General features: G+C 41.2%; 2 long non-coding RNA genes across 2 annotated transcripts; one reads left to right on the top strand and one right to left on the bottom strand.

Annotated features, from left to right (window-relative positions):
• Positions 1 to 1,485: 1,485 nt before the first annotated feature.
• Positions 1,486 to 3,443, bottom strand: LOC146862971 (uncharacterized). Its single transcript, XR_014978537.1, has 5 exons — positions 3,314 to 3,443; positions 2,757 to 2,853; positions 2,532 to 2,658; positions 2,336 to 2,419; positions 1,486 to 1,998 (listed from the first exon to the last, which is right to left on the bottom strand). It is a non-coding gene; the product is annotated as an uncharacterized LOC146862971 (long non-coding RNA).
• Positions 3,444 to 6,552: 3,109 nt separating this feature from the next.
• Positions 6,553 to 8,324, top strand: LOC146862970 (uncharacterized). Its single transcript, XR_014978536.1, has 5 exons — positions 6,553 to 6,701; positions 7,162 to 7,258; positions 7,357 to 7,483; positions 7,596 to 7,679; positions 8,012 to 8,324. It is a non-coding gene; the product is annotated as an uncharacterized LOC146862970 (long non-coding RNA).
• Positions 8,325 to 14,815: the final 6,491 nt, after the last annotated feature.

The raw sequence follows: 14,815 nt of genomic DNA, 5'->3' as shown, positions 1-14,815 counted from the left end.
TCAAGACACTTTGCATTGTCTACAGAGCCTCCCAAGGAAAAGGACTGCTATAAATATAAGTCAAATCCAAGCAACACAATCAAAGCAGGACACTGCGCTACAGACTTGCACCACTTCTCATGCCACCATACCATAAGAAATCCATAGGAAGTGCTGCTTTCTCACTACAAGCTGCCAAGTTATGTAACTCACTACCAGCCAGCATCTGAAGCATCTAGGAGTGTATACATCTAAGAAGACAGTAGAAAACATGGCTATTTCCAAGGTAACTACATCACCCATAATCCCCGCAACACCCTCAAGCTGAATTATCAGCTTATTATCCATAGATTGGAAACTAACCAACCAGAAAACTACTTTTGATAGTCGAGTAAGTTAAGGAGGACTGGCCTATGAGTATTAAATAGTTATGTAATTTCATATATAACATTTCTGGCACACACTAATACTAATGCCATAACACTCAGTGGTCAGCCACTGTAATTTACACCTCATGTATTCACATAAGACATGTCTGCTGCAAAGGATGTCTATAACTAGTACAGAGTATCCAATAAACCAGCCATCAACAAATGAACAGGCATGAAATAACTGAAGAAATCTGTCACCCACTGCTGGTCAAATGAAGGACTTTAATCTAATCCACCACTGCAGAGCCCAAATATCTGTCATCTATGGTTACTTCTTTACAGCTCACAATGACACTTGGATGTGGGATAATCCTCATCACACAACTGTAAACAAATGTTCTGATTCGACAACCCGGTGCAATAGCCAGCTAAGCAAACTGTAATCATAAAAAATACCATTAAGGAAGCTGAAGAGCTGCTCAAAGCTGCCAGTATACTGAAAAACCATAAACTGCACTGCTGTGTCCCTAAGATATCTCATCATTCTCCACATTGCTACATGCTGTGTCTCTTCACATGATAATCGCACCTCAGTGGCCACCACAAATGACATAGGATCACAAAACAAAGACAGCATATGTGGTGTAGCTTGCTTTCCATGTAGGTAAGTGCTTAATTGTCCCACATAGGGGTAAATGCAGAGCTATATAAATTCTGGAATAAAATACAATATTTTAATTTGCGCATCACTAAGATTTGTTTTCAACTCATTAACATCTTTGTCTCCATCACTCTTAAGAATTACAGAACATAATGGGCCTCATGTAGGTAAATTACATTTACCACTTCATAATTACCGAATCATACCGAATCGGTATTTATGAAGTGGTAAATGCAATGTAGGTAAAAAGTCGGTAAATATTACCGATTCGGCAAAATTCGGTAATTACCGAATCGGTATTTACCGATTCGGTAATGAGGCATACCTTCCCATTGATTTCTCAATGGGATGGTATTCAAAACAAACAAAGGAGAACTCTACCCTATATATCAAAAAGGTACACAGTATCCAAAAATATTTAAAGATGCCAGCTAGAGACACAAGAAGAAAAGAAAAAAGCGAAAAAAGAACCAGTGATGATATATAAACATTTATTTCATTACTTTAAATGTATGTTACGGATAAATATAATACAATCACGGTTATTTAATAAAAAAATACAGGGAAACAAAACAGATCCAGATACAAAATAGCAAATATCAAAATACATAGACAGGTTCCCACTAAAAGGAAGCAAATTCAACTCATATACACCTTCAATCACACCCAATCACACACATACATCAAGATATAAATAAATGTGCCATAAATGCAACAACTGAATAAGTGGAAAAAAGAACCACGGGCCCAGCCCTCAGGGAGGTCTCCAAATAGATGATCAAGAACACAAGCAAGTACAGAAATTATAGATGGAGTATAAATTTCAAAGGGAGACGATGACTCTGAATATTAAATCCAGGCTTGACAATCAAGGGGGCGGGGCTCCTGGGAAAAACGCCGACGCGCGTTTCGGTGAAACCGCTCCGAAGAGCGGGGAACCACCTTCTTCAGGGCGAACAACACAACCACACAGATCAAGGACGGGACCTGGGATAGGAACAAAAATGACAATGTATATACATAGAAAGAATAGAAACATTCAAAATAAAAAACCTTCAAAACCTGTGGTTTTTCACACACAAAGATGTCCCTACTGCATCAATGAATTAATATATACAATATAACTGTTAACATCAGGAGATTAAGCGTGCGCACTAAAGACAGAGAATGGAAAAGGTGAAAAAATTTTTTTTTTTTTTTTTTTTAAAACATTGAAACCTAGGAGAATAACACAAATATATATACAAATAAACAGAGAAAAAACGCAACAGAGCATCCTCGGACCGATGCGTGAATAGACATATGATTAACACAAACAAGATACCTGAATTGATAGACGTGACAAAAATCCAGGAAGCGACTTTTTCAAAATAGATGATGATTGGGAAAGATTTCACCAAATTACAGGCTGGGCCAACAAATAAATAAAAACAAGAGAAAGAGGAAAGAAAAATTAAGCATAAGCATGATATAATGACATATTAACCACCTGGTAATAGGTGTATGCTGAATATATTTACCAGAAAGAAAGACAAATCCGGGAGAGTATGGTAGTGTCAGATAGTTCACTATCCCGAAATTAGAAAAAAATCAATGCGAGTAAGAAGTGCTGCAGCAAGAAGCCTGGTAATTTTCACTACGCCGCTACTACAGAACAAATAAATAAAAGGAAAAAAGAGGAAAGACAGGTTATAAAGTCATTAAAGAAAACACAGCTTCAAAAGGTCAATTCAAACCAAACTCACCTAAGTTCCAAAGACACAAAGATATTGCACGGAGTCAACCCAATTACACGATGGATGCGTGAAAATGGTAGCAAGCAGCCGAGAGTCAATAATAAACCTAAAAAGTAAGTAAATAGATACAGATCAGAATCAAGACAAAGAGAACCCTCATGTAACGCGTAATCGGCAAAGGGGAGAGATACCACGGTCATCAACAAGCCCTCGTATCGATACTTATACATAAGGGGCTTCGAGATGTTATCTGAGCATCTCGATGTTAACAGTGCGCGAAACCCAACGCAAAGGGGAGAGATTCCGCAGTCATCAACAAGCCCTCTTATCGATATTTATACATAAGGGGCTCCGAGATGTTATCTGAGCAGCTCAATGCTAACAGTGCGCGAAACCCAACGCAATATGCGGACGGCAAAGAAACACTAACGATTATGAAAAAGCCGTCGGAATAGTAGTTATAACATACTATCAACACAGGGACACCCCCATCATAAGAACGAACCACAGAGTCCCTGGATTCCAGGCGCCACGGGAGAGCAGCATGGAAAGGTTCACAAAAATACCTCAGTTAGTCGATCAGCGTTACGAGTAGATATAGCAACGTCTCTGACACGGCGTCCGGAACAAAACAGTCACGCACGAGTAAGGAACCGGAAAAGGTCAAACCATTTAAACTATCCAATTAGTGACGCATCTGAAGGAGGTGTGCTCAGTATGTCAATGGCCTCAACTTTTAAAGAGGTAGAAGTCACGTAAATCAAACGATGTAAAGATGCAAAGAGGAAATGGTCAAACGATTCAAACTGACCAATCAGTAACGTGTCAGAGGGAGATGTACTTCGAGGGACTGAGGCCTCAGCTATTAAAGGTGAAGGAATCACATAATTCAAAAAGTTAAAAAAGTTGCAAAATCTCAAATGGGAACATATAAACAAAACGCGACCTATTAAGAGAAAGTAATGACAACACACAAAAAGTTAATATAAACCGGAAACAGACTAAAACAAAGATTAATCAATGGACAACAAAGAAAAAACACCAAGATATGCGGATAGAGCGACATATTGCACATGTCAATTTCAGAGTGAACAGTAATCGATCAAAAGGCCAGATATGATTACAGAAGCGCATTCTCCCAAGGGAGGGACTCGTTAAGTCCCCTATCTTTAGTGTTAAGGATAAAAATCCAAAAAACTTCACGCTTTTTGCGGATGCTGTCCGGATCATATCCTTTATGGGGACGTATTCTTTCGAGGACAGACCAACGTAGGTCGCTTTCAGAATGTTTTTTCTCCATCCAATGTGTCACAATGGGTGCAGTGCGTTTGAAGCATCTTATGTTAGATTTGTGTTCCCCTATTCGGACCCGAACCTCTCTGGAGGTTTCACCCACATAGGAGAGGAGACAAGGACACTGGATCACATATATGCAGTTAGATGTTCTGCAGTTGGTCATCTCCTTCAGGTCAGCGGTATAGCCATTAATGCATATAGAAGTGCCAATGATGGCATTAATGCAGGCATGGCAGGAGCCACATTTGTGGTTACCTTTAACAGGTGATGGACCATCAATGGATTTTTGTATCCAGGTGTTTCGGTCTGAGTCTTTAGCCCTGACTAACAGGTTTCTGAGGTTCTTGTTTTTGCGAAATGCAAAAATCGGTCTTGGAATAGGGGTAGTATGTTCACCCAAATTTAAAAGGTGCCATTCTGAGTTAATGGCCTGCCTGACTTTGTTATTGAATGGGGAGTGTTTGGTAACACAGACGAGTTTATCGACCGTGCTTTGCGACTTAGGCTCAAACATAACATCGCGATTATAAAAACGCGCCCTTTTGGAGGCATTCCTCACCATTCTAGGTGGGTAGCCTCTACTGATGAATTTGAGCTTCATTGTTTCAGCATGGATAAGGTAATCTTTGACGGTAGTACAATTTCTGCGCAGGCGCAGAAATTGACTAAACGGAATCCCGTCCTTTTGACTCCTAGGATGAAAGCTTTCAAAGTGGAGCAAGGTGTTTCTTGCTGTGGGCTTCGTATACAGCGATACAGTGAGCTTACAGTCCTGATGTTCAATCCAGATGTCGAGGAACTCAAGCTTGATAGTGCTGACATGGGCTGTGAACCTGATGTTATGGTCAGCAGCATTCAGCCATTCAATAAAGTCGTTCAGACATGATTGGTCACCCATCCAAATGAAGAAAACATCATCGATATAACGCGACCAATGCCTCACGTTCTCGAAAAAAGGGGCTACTTCATTAAAGATGTTTTTCCTCTCGTAGTCACCCATATACAGGCATGCAACACTGGGTGCACAGGCAGCGCCCATGCTAACTCCCTGGACCTGTTGGTAGGGTTGCCCGTCAAACTCAAAAAAGTTTTCTTCCAAAACAATCTCAAGGCAACGCGTCAAAAAAAGGCCGTTGACATCTGGATTGAACATCAGGACTGTAAGCTCACTGTATCGCTGTATACGAAGCCCACAGCAAGAAACACCTTGCTCCACTTTGAAAGCTTTCATCCTAGGAGTCAAAAGGACGGGATTCCGTTTAGTCAATTTCTGCGCCTGCGCAGAAATTGTACTACCGTCAAAGATTACCTTATCCATGCTGAAACAATGAAGCTCAAATTCATCAGTAGAGGCTACCCACCTAGAATGGTGAGGAATGCCTCCAAAAGGGCGCGTTTTTATAATCGCGATGTTATGTTTGAGCCTAAGTCGCAAAGCACGGTCGATAAACTCGTCTGTGTTACCAAACACTCCCCATTCAATAACAAAGTCAGGCAGGCCATTAACTCAGAATGGCACCTTTTAAATTTGGGTGAACATACTACCCCTATTCCAAGACCGATTTTTGCATTTCGCAAAAACAAGAACCTCAGAAACCTGTTAGTCAGGGCTAAAGACTCAGACCGAAACACCTGGATACAAAAATCCATTGATGGTCCATCACCTGTTAAAGGTAACCACAAATGTGGCTCCTGCCATGCCTGCATTAATGCCATCATTGGCACTTCTATATGCATTAATGGCTATACCGCTGACCTGAAGGAGATGACCAACTGCAGAACATCTAACTGCATATATGTGATCCAGTGTCCTTGTCTCCTCTCCTATGTGGGTGAAACCTCCAGAGAGGTTCGGGTCCGAATAGGGGAACACAAATCTAACATAAGATGCTTCAAACGCACTGCACCCATTGTGACACATTGGATGGAGAAAAAACATTCTGAAAGCGACCTACGTTGGTCTGTCCTCGAAAGAATACGTCCCCATAAAGGATATGATCCGGACAGCATCCGCAAAAAGCGTGAAGTTTTTTGGATTTTTATCCTTAACACTAAAGATAGGGGACTTAACGAGTCCCTCCCTTGGGAGAATGCGCTTCTGTAATCATATCTGGCCTTTTGATCGATTACTGTTCACTCTGAAATTGACATGTGCAATATGTCGCTCTATCCGCATATCTTGGTGTTTTTTCTTTGTTGTCCATTGATTAATCTTTGTTTTAGTCTGTTTCCGGTTTATATTAACTTTTTGTGTGTTGTCATTACTTTCTCTTAATAGGTCGCGTTTTGTTTATATGTTCCCATTTGAGATTTTGCAACTTTTTTAACTTTTTGAATTATGTGATTCCTTCACCTTTAATAGCTGAGGCCTCAGTCCCTCGAAGTACATCTCCCTCTGACACGTTACTGATTGGTCAGTTTGAATCGTTTGACCATTTCCTCTTTGCATCTTTACATCGTTTGATTTACGTGACTTCTACCTCTTTAAAAGTTGAGGCCATTGACATACTGAGCACACCTCCTTCAGATGCGTCACTAATTGGATAGTTTAAATGGTTTGACCTTTTCCGGTTCCTTACTCGTGCGTGACTGTTTTGTTCCGGACGCCGTGTCAGAGACGTTGCTATATCTACTCGTAACGCTGATCGACTAACTGAGGTATTTTTGTGAACCTTTCCATGCTGCTCTCCCGTGGCGCCTGGAATCCAGGGACTCTGTGGTTCGTTCTTATGATGGGGGTGTCCCTGTGTTGATAGTATGTTATAACTACTATTCCGACGGCTTTTTCATAATCGTTAGTGTTTCTTTGCCGTCCGCATATTGCGTTGGGTTTCGCGCACTGTTAGCATTGAGCTGCTCAGATAACATCTCGGAGCCCCTTATGTATAAATATCGATAAGAGGGCTTGTTGATGACTGCGGAATCTCTCCCCTTTGCGTTGGGTTTCGCGCACTGTTAACATCGAGATGCTCAGATAACATCTCGAAGCCCCTTATGTATAAGTATCGATACGAGGGCTTGTTGATGACCGTGGTATCTCTCCCCTTTGCCGATTACGCGTTACATGAGGGTTCTCTTTGTCTTGATTCTGATCTGTATCTATTTACTTACTTTTTAGGTTTATTATTGACTCTCGGCTGCTTGCTACCATTTTCACGCATCCATCGTGTAATTGGGTTGACTCCGTGCAATATCTTTGTGTCTTTGGAACTTAGGTGAGTTTGGTTTGAATTGACCTTTTGAAGCTGTGTTTTCTTTAATGACTTTATAACCTGTCTTTCCTCTTTTTTCCTTTTATTTATTTGTTCTGTAGTAGCGGCGTAGTGAAAATTACCAGGCTTCTTGCTGCAGCACTTCTTACTCGCATTGATTTTTTTCTAATTTCGGGATAGTGAACTATCTGACACTACCATACTCTCCCGGATTTGTCTTTCTTTCTGGTAAATATATTCAGCATACACCTATTACCAGGTGGTTAATATGTCATTATATCATGCTTATGCTTAATTTTTCTTTCCTCTTTCTCTTGTTTTTATTTATTTGTTGGCCCAGCCTGTAATTTGGTGAAATCTTTCCCAATCATCATCTATTTTGAAAAAGTCGCTTCCTGGATTTTTGTCACGTCTATCAATTCAGGTATCTTGTTTGTGTTAATCATATGTCTATTCACGCATCGGTCCGAGGATGCTCTGTTGCGTTTTTTCTCTGTTTATTTGTATATATATTTGTGTTATTCTCCTAGGTTTCAATGTTTTAAAAAAAAAAAAAATTTTTTTCACCTTTTCCATTCTCTGTCTTTAGTGCGCACGCTTAATCTCCTGATGTTAACAGTTATATTGTATATATTAATTCATTGATGCAGTAGGGACATCTTTGTGTGTGAAAAACCACAGGTTTTGAAGGTTTTTTATTTTGAATGTTTCTATTCTTTCTATGTATATACATTGTCATTTTTGTTCCTATCCCAGGTCCCGTCCTTGATCTGTGTGGTTGTGTTGTTCGCCCTGAAGAAGGTGGTTCCCCGCTCTTCGGAGCGGTTTCACCGAAACGCGCGTCGGCGTTTTTCCCAGGAGCCCCGCCCCCTTGATTGTCAAGCCTGGATTTAATATTCAGAGTCATCGTCTCCCTTTGAAATTTATACTCCATCTATAATTTCTGTACTTGCTTGTGTTCTTGATCATCTATTTGGAGACCTCCCTGAGGGCTGGGCCCGTGGTTCTTTTTTCCACTTATTCAGTTGTTGCATTTATGGCACATTTATTTATATCTTGATGTATGTGTGCCTAAGGGCATGTATGTCTGCCACATTGCACACTTAAACGTGCACAAAAATGCTTTTTTTCAGCTATTCGTCATTTACCACCAACCTTTAGTTGGTGGTAAATAACGAATCCCCACACCCACGACACACTCCCCCTACATCTCATTTCATGATTCGGTATTTACCGAATCGGTAAAATTACCGATTCGGTAATTTTACCGATTCGGTAATTTTACCGATTCGGTAAATACTGAATCATGAAATGAGCCCCCTACATCTCAAAAGCCCAAATACCGGTCGGTAACGGTATATTTACCGAAAATCGGCCGTTACCGACCGGTATTGGGCTTCCTACATGAGGCCCAATATGCTTCATTTTTGCTTTCATAACTGAATATATACTTTAAATATTTCTATAGTTCATTCACAGGTAAGTCCATTTTGTTGTGTTAGAAAAATTGACATTCCTACAGTCTTTCATTTTGCCCTACAAAGTTCACTTTATTAAATCCTCTTTCCTCTGTGAGTCTGGGACGGATTGCGACTTTATCACAGGAAACAGTTGGGCATGGTCACACGGGAGGAACAGCAGCAGCAACAGCAAGGATGACGGACAGCAGTTGGGGCTGCACGGAGTCATATCAGGCTGCCATGTTGGTGGTTCTGAGGTAACCTTGAGAAGATGGCCTGGTATATGATGTCCACTAATGTAAGTGGGCACCTTGCACCAGTCCAGACAACCCTTATGGGGATTTAAGAGGTCTTACACAACCTTACAAAGCTCTCTAAGTGGTAGCTGTGGAGAGCAGCCGTCAGGCTTAGTCTAGAAGGAGTATAAAGCAGCTTGTTTTAACAGAATGCAATCTCATAGTATAGCTTAAGTGAAAAAGAACCACACCAACTATTTATAAAAATATGTATTTATTATACAATACTCTCTAGCATGTTTGGATATCTCCTACCTGGAGATAATCACAATGCACACAATACTTTGCATAGAAATACAGTGAAGAGCATGAAATACACAGTGGGCCGGGGGGGACCCAACCATATACTAAGAAAGTGGTATAAGAAATACGACTCAGGTCAAGACACTGTTGAGAGGACGTAGAAGTGCTGGGGACCCAAGGAACCACCCAAGATGAGTGGCTAGGAACCCCACTGAGCGTGTGCTGTGTGGGAACACAACTGCGTGCTCCGTACAACTTTACGTGTAAGTCATGGTTGGATTTTTAAAGATTAAGGAACCTTCCCAGTGGACCCTGAAGAAACCCCGTGGAAGACAGAAGGTTGGAGAGCCTCCCCACCCGTGGATACCCTAGTACTCACGTTACCTATTCCAGGGAAGCCGGGTGCATACATGTGAAGTGGTGACGGAAACCAACATCGAACCCAATGGAGGTCTTCAGGAAAGTGCCGCTGCTGGAGAAGGAGAAAGTGTCTGGTGGAATCTGAAGGTGGATTCTAGATGAGAGGTACCTGCAAGCAGAGGGGACAGAGTCTATGTCACTCAGGAGGGACCAGGAGAATTGGAAGACGAATGCCCTCCGATGTCGGGTGTTGCAAGATGGATGACGACTCTGCAGCTGTGAGGACCAGGAGCTGGCGAAAAAGGAGCAACATCAGGACCAGCAAGTTCCAGGGGACTCACCACAAGTAGGGAAGTCAGGGCAGGCCTGAGCAATCAGGGAAGCCCAAAAGAAACAAGTGTGACCCTCAAATGGACCCACAGTCTGGAGGCACTGAAGTCGCGAGAGGACCTCAAGCAGCTCATCAAAAGATGCTGGCCACAATGTGCATGATGCAGTGTGGCTGAAGATTCTGGTCACTGGAGGTGCTCGAGGTTGGGGCTACTTGGAGCCCGAAGATCTTCTTGGAAGGACGCCAACAAGCCAAAAACTGCAAGTTGATGTGGTGTACTGGGGTTCGGTTATTGCAACCCCCACGAGGAATACTGGCCTAAAACTTGGTGAAAGGGCAGGGTAGACCTCGGGAGCTATGGAAAACCACCACATGTGTTGCAGACCCTACGGATTTCGGAGGAGCTCAGGATCAGCAGACTGGTCGACTTAGTTGCAGTTCCTGAGAATGCAGGGGAGTGACTCATTCACTCCAAGGGAGATTCCTTCAGGTGTCTTTGATGCCCACAGGCCTTAGAAGGTTCCTGTATGGTGCAAAGGCACAGACAATGCAGCAGACTGGAAGGGAGATGAAGTAAAGCTCAAACAAAGTCCAGAGTACCCAGACGGTAGCAGAAGAAGTGGTGTCTGATCTGAATCTTGCCCCACGACGAATCTAGAGACCCACACCCCGGTAAGCCCCTACGTACCCTAGGGAAAGGGTTGGGATGATTTAGAGGACTGGACAGGGGGAGGTTACTCCCATGTCCAGTTTTGTGCCAGAGAGGTAGCCAACGCCTCTCAGGACTAGTTTGAACTGGACTATGCATGGGGACACCAAGTGTGCCCCTCATGCAGACAGAGTGGCGCTGGCAAGTACATGTACCCTACCCTAATACACTAAATCCTGTCTGGGAGGTGGTCACACCTCCCTGTGACAGGATGCCTATTGTTCTGCCTTCCCCTGCTCAAGCTTGGCTCAGCAGCAACAGGCCAGAATCGTGTCTCTGGTCGGCAGCATTCATTTTGTGCTGTCCGGGTCAAGAAGGCTGGTACCCGGAACACTGAGAGCCTAATGGAGGGCTCTCCTGAGCTTGGAATCATACATCCTACACCGTGTATGGTGTGGGGGTATGATTCCAACATGCTTGATACTAAACATGATAGGATTTTTTGCAGCCAGTTTCGAGATGGTCATCACATAACTATGGGGTGCCCCTCTATATAGTAAATGGCTGCTTCACCGACAACCTTGGAGAATGGACTCCATAGGCTGTAGGGGTGTCCTGCTCATGCAGGGGCACCCTCTCACTTAGAACCAAGCACCCTGCCTTCAGGATTGCAAAGGCCTGCTAGAGGGGTGACTTATAGGTGCAGTGACCTTAAATATAGGAAACCTATATCTTTAGTAAGTGGTGCAAGTGGTGCAGTTCAGAACACAAAATCTCCCCCTACTTCCACGGACGGAATGATTTCTCAGTCACACACACATACACACATCACACGCTGGTGGGGCCCATAACACCAATATTCATTTAATCAAACTATCCGTACCTACAGAGGGATCTTCGCATATCCTGAACTACAATTTCTATCTACCTAGATGGAGGAAACCACATCTATTAAATTACCCTAACAATTCCTCCATCCGGACGACGATCGGATCATTTAGTTGAGTTGGTATTTGATAGATAACTCTTTAATTCTTATATTAATCAATAAACATTACAAAAAAAATAACCACCCGACACAGTTCTTCAAACAATGATTTTTCTTTATCTAATTAAGTTGCAGGTTAAAATCCTAACAAATGCAATATTATCTTTTGTCATAATTACCTATTCTGGCTAATTGTCGTTCTCTAAGTCAGAAACTGGTCCTCAGAAATTCATCAGAGATTCTACCGTCCCGTCCTCTGCTGTCAGCGTGGAGTGCCGCATAGAGTAGCATCGATCAGGGTGCGTCTCGAGCTCTTTGGGTGGTAACCTAATTTCCCTCTCTAGACTACTAGTATAAATACCAAATTTACATATACATGTAGCATTTCTCATTATTTCCAGGTCATTGATTGGCTGAATTCAGCCCCGTCTCTTATGCTTTAAGCAACATTTTCAAAATTTCACATACGGATGATGTATAAACTAGGCGCATGGGAAAGTCGTTCCCAGGTCAAGAAAGTATCAGTCTATTGTGAATAGGTGGCTTTTGGTTCCCAGATGGCAACATTTCTTCCATGTTCAGGGACATTGGCATCTCGCCCAGAGTAGTCTTCATAGACCTGTTTCAGAGGTTCAAGGAGAGGACATTACGTAGTCAGTGCAGGCGCCTTCCTCCATTGCTCAGTGCATGAAGTCATGTACTTTAGTGGGGATTCAGTTGGCAGCTATCTTTTAGTAGGCCGAAATAGTCAACTTAAGTAAAGAGACACAAGAATCGTAATTAATACATAGAAATGATTTAAACAGTGTTATTCCCTTACTAATACCCTTATGTGTATGTATTTATCTAGCCATAAGCAACAGTTAAAGCCATTAATGCTGGTTTATTTAAGCGCAAATCACGTTAACACTGCTTAAACTAAACATATAAGTTTAATATGCGTACAAATTTAGTTCACCTTTTATTTTAGCCATGCTAATGCATTCCCACGTATATTCTCTTGATTAATAAGGTTGTTTAGTTCATCACAGCACACTGTTTAATTATTATAATTAATTGCTCAGTCGTTTTAATATAAACATATATAAATGGATTGGGTATACCAAAAAGTTTTTATTTTACCCGCTCCATCAATCCCCCCTTTGGTGATATTATCACCACCAAAACAACCCACCAAATTTCAATTTATTTCCCCTTTTGCAGAAATTTGAAATGTCTTTTTGCTTAATTAAAATTCTGTTTCCCTTTCATCTTCTCTCTTGGTTTTATCATACATACTCTCCTTCCACTCTTCCATTTCTATTTCATTGAGATCTTTTTCTGGTTTCTTTTCCCTCTTTTTGTAAATTTCTCTTTTAACCTTCTTTTTATTTCTTCTATATCTACAACATATACATCCTAATCTAAGTAGTAATAATACGAAAATCACACAGGTTAATGGAAATTATATTTTCCCTATTATAGTACTACCTAATTTACCTACGAAAGCCTTTATAGCAGCCATCTTATTACTAATTCTAGTCCAGATACTTTCAACCTCCAGTGGTTTTATTTCATCATGCAATTCTGTAATATTTTTGATATAGACTTTTAAATCTCTGCTTTTGTCAGGAATGTAAGTGCAACAATGTTGAACTTTCAGCATTCCACAGACTCCACCCTCTTTTGCCAATAAAATTTCAAGGGTAAGTCGTTTTTGCATAATCATAGCACACATGGCAACTAATTCAGTGTTTACCAATAGAAATCCTCCAGCTGTGCTTGTTGACAAACGATCCACTATGGTGGACAGCTTCCAAATATTATTTGCATTCAAAGATATTCCCACTGCTGGTATCAAGGCTCCAAAAATATCACCTACAATTTCTAACCAGGTTTCTCTTCTGCTACGCATTAGTAGGTTATTTGGTCCACTTTTTTCTACTCTATCCATGTGAAAGATCTTTGGAAAGACCAGGCCTACATAACATGTGCCATACCAATGGTCAGGCAGCCTGTAATAAGCCTTGTTCCCACAAATATAATACAATCCAGGAAAAACTGGGTCTTCTCCACCTCTAAATCCCCATCCAGATGCAATGAAGTATGTATCATGACACTCACTTGTTCCTATGTATATATAATCATATTGGGATCTTTCTCTCATGATGCATAATTTGCCCTTCTGTGGTGAATCTATAGCTATTGTTGGTCTAACATCACCTTTCGTTTCCTGGTTCCCATCAATTGCCCAAATGTTTTCCCCTTCTTTATGTCCTTCTGCATTCTTGTGTATTTTCAATCTTCTCTCCTCAACCATATCCAAGAATGTTTTCTCTTCTGGTTTCAAACTGCAAGTTAAATTGTTCTTAAAAATATACTCTAGAGTTAGTCCTTTAGTTTCTATAAAAATTTCTCCTAATGTATTAGCTTCTTTAGCTGGATTTAATTCTTTATTCATGGGCAATCGTCCAAGAATATTATCTATGTTAGACAAATTATACTCTAATTTTCCTACTTGATAAAATATACTAGTTAAGCAGCTACATGTTATTCCATAAGTTGCTGGGAGGTGATGATAAGTCACCCCTTCTGAAACAGATGCAGGTAATTGCATGCAGATGTACTTCCATTGTTTTAACATATTCATACAACAATTTTGAAAACACATTACTAGAGAAATCATTTATTGACCTATCTTGATGCACATGCTCTGTGCTTGTTCTAACCGGTATTACCTTTTGTGAGTTTTTCACTATATTAGTCATATTCTCAGTATGTCCTGCTAGTGTATCTAAAGTTACTTTGAAAGAGATCAAAAGAGCGAGTACGCTCCAAAGAAGCATTAATAGTCCTGTACAAGAGCAACATGTCTTGCACCATCTTCTCATGAAGGTACATCTACTCTTATTATCATCTATGTTAGCCACCTTGTTAGATCTAACCGTGTCTTTTGACTTAGCCTCTTCTACTCCACCTCTTATAGCTTCCCTACAAGAGCTAAATCTTATCAGGTTGTCCAAATACTTCGATTTTCTTATTCAATCCTGTGTATTCCTACAAGGATCGCCTGAAGTTACTCAGCTTGGCCTATCGTCGTTTTTCACTTCTTTCTCGTCATCCACATGCAGGATTTCCTGATCTTCCGCTTCTTCTCCAATGTCGGATAAGATACCTCTCAGGATTTCCCCAGTTTCTTCTTCTTTTATCAATTTCAGCCAAGTCTCCTCTGGATTTCCTTGACTATCTGCCTC

Source organism: Triturus cristatus, chromosome 2_2, assembly GCF_964204655.1.
Source record: "Triturus cristatus chromosome 2_2, aTriCri1.1, whole genome shotgun sequence".
NCBI classification, from domain to species: Eukaryota; Metazoa; Chordata; class Amphibia; order Caudata; family Salamandridae; genus Triturus; species Triturus cristatus.
This window is presented reverse-complemented; position numbering and strand designations above follow the sequence as displayed.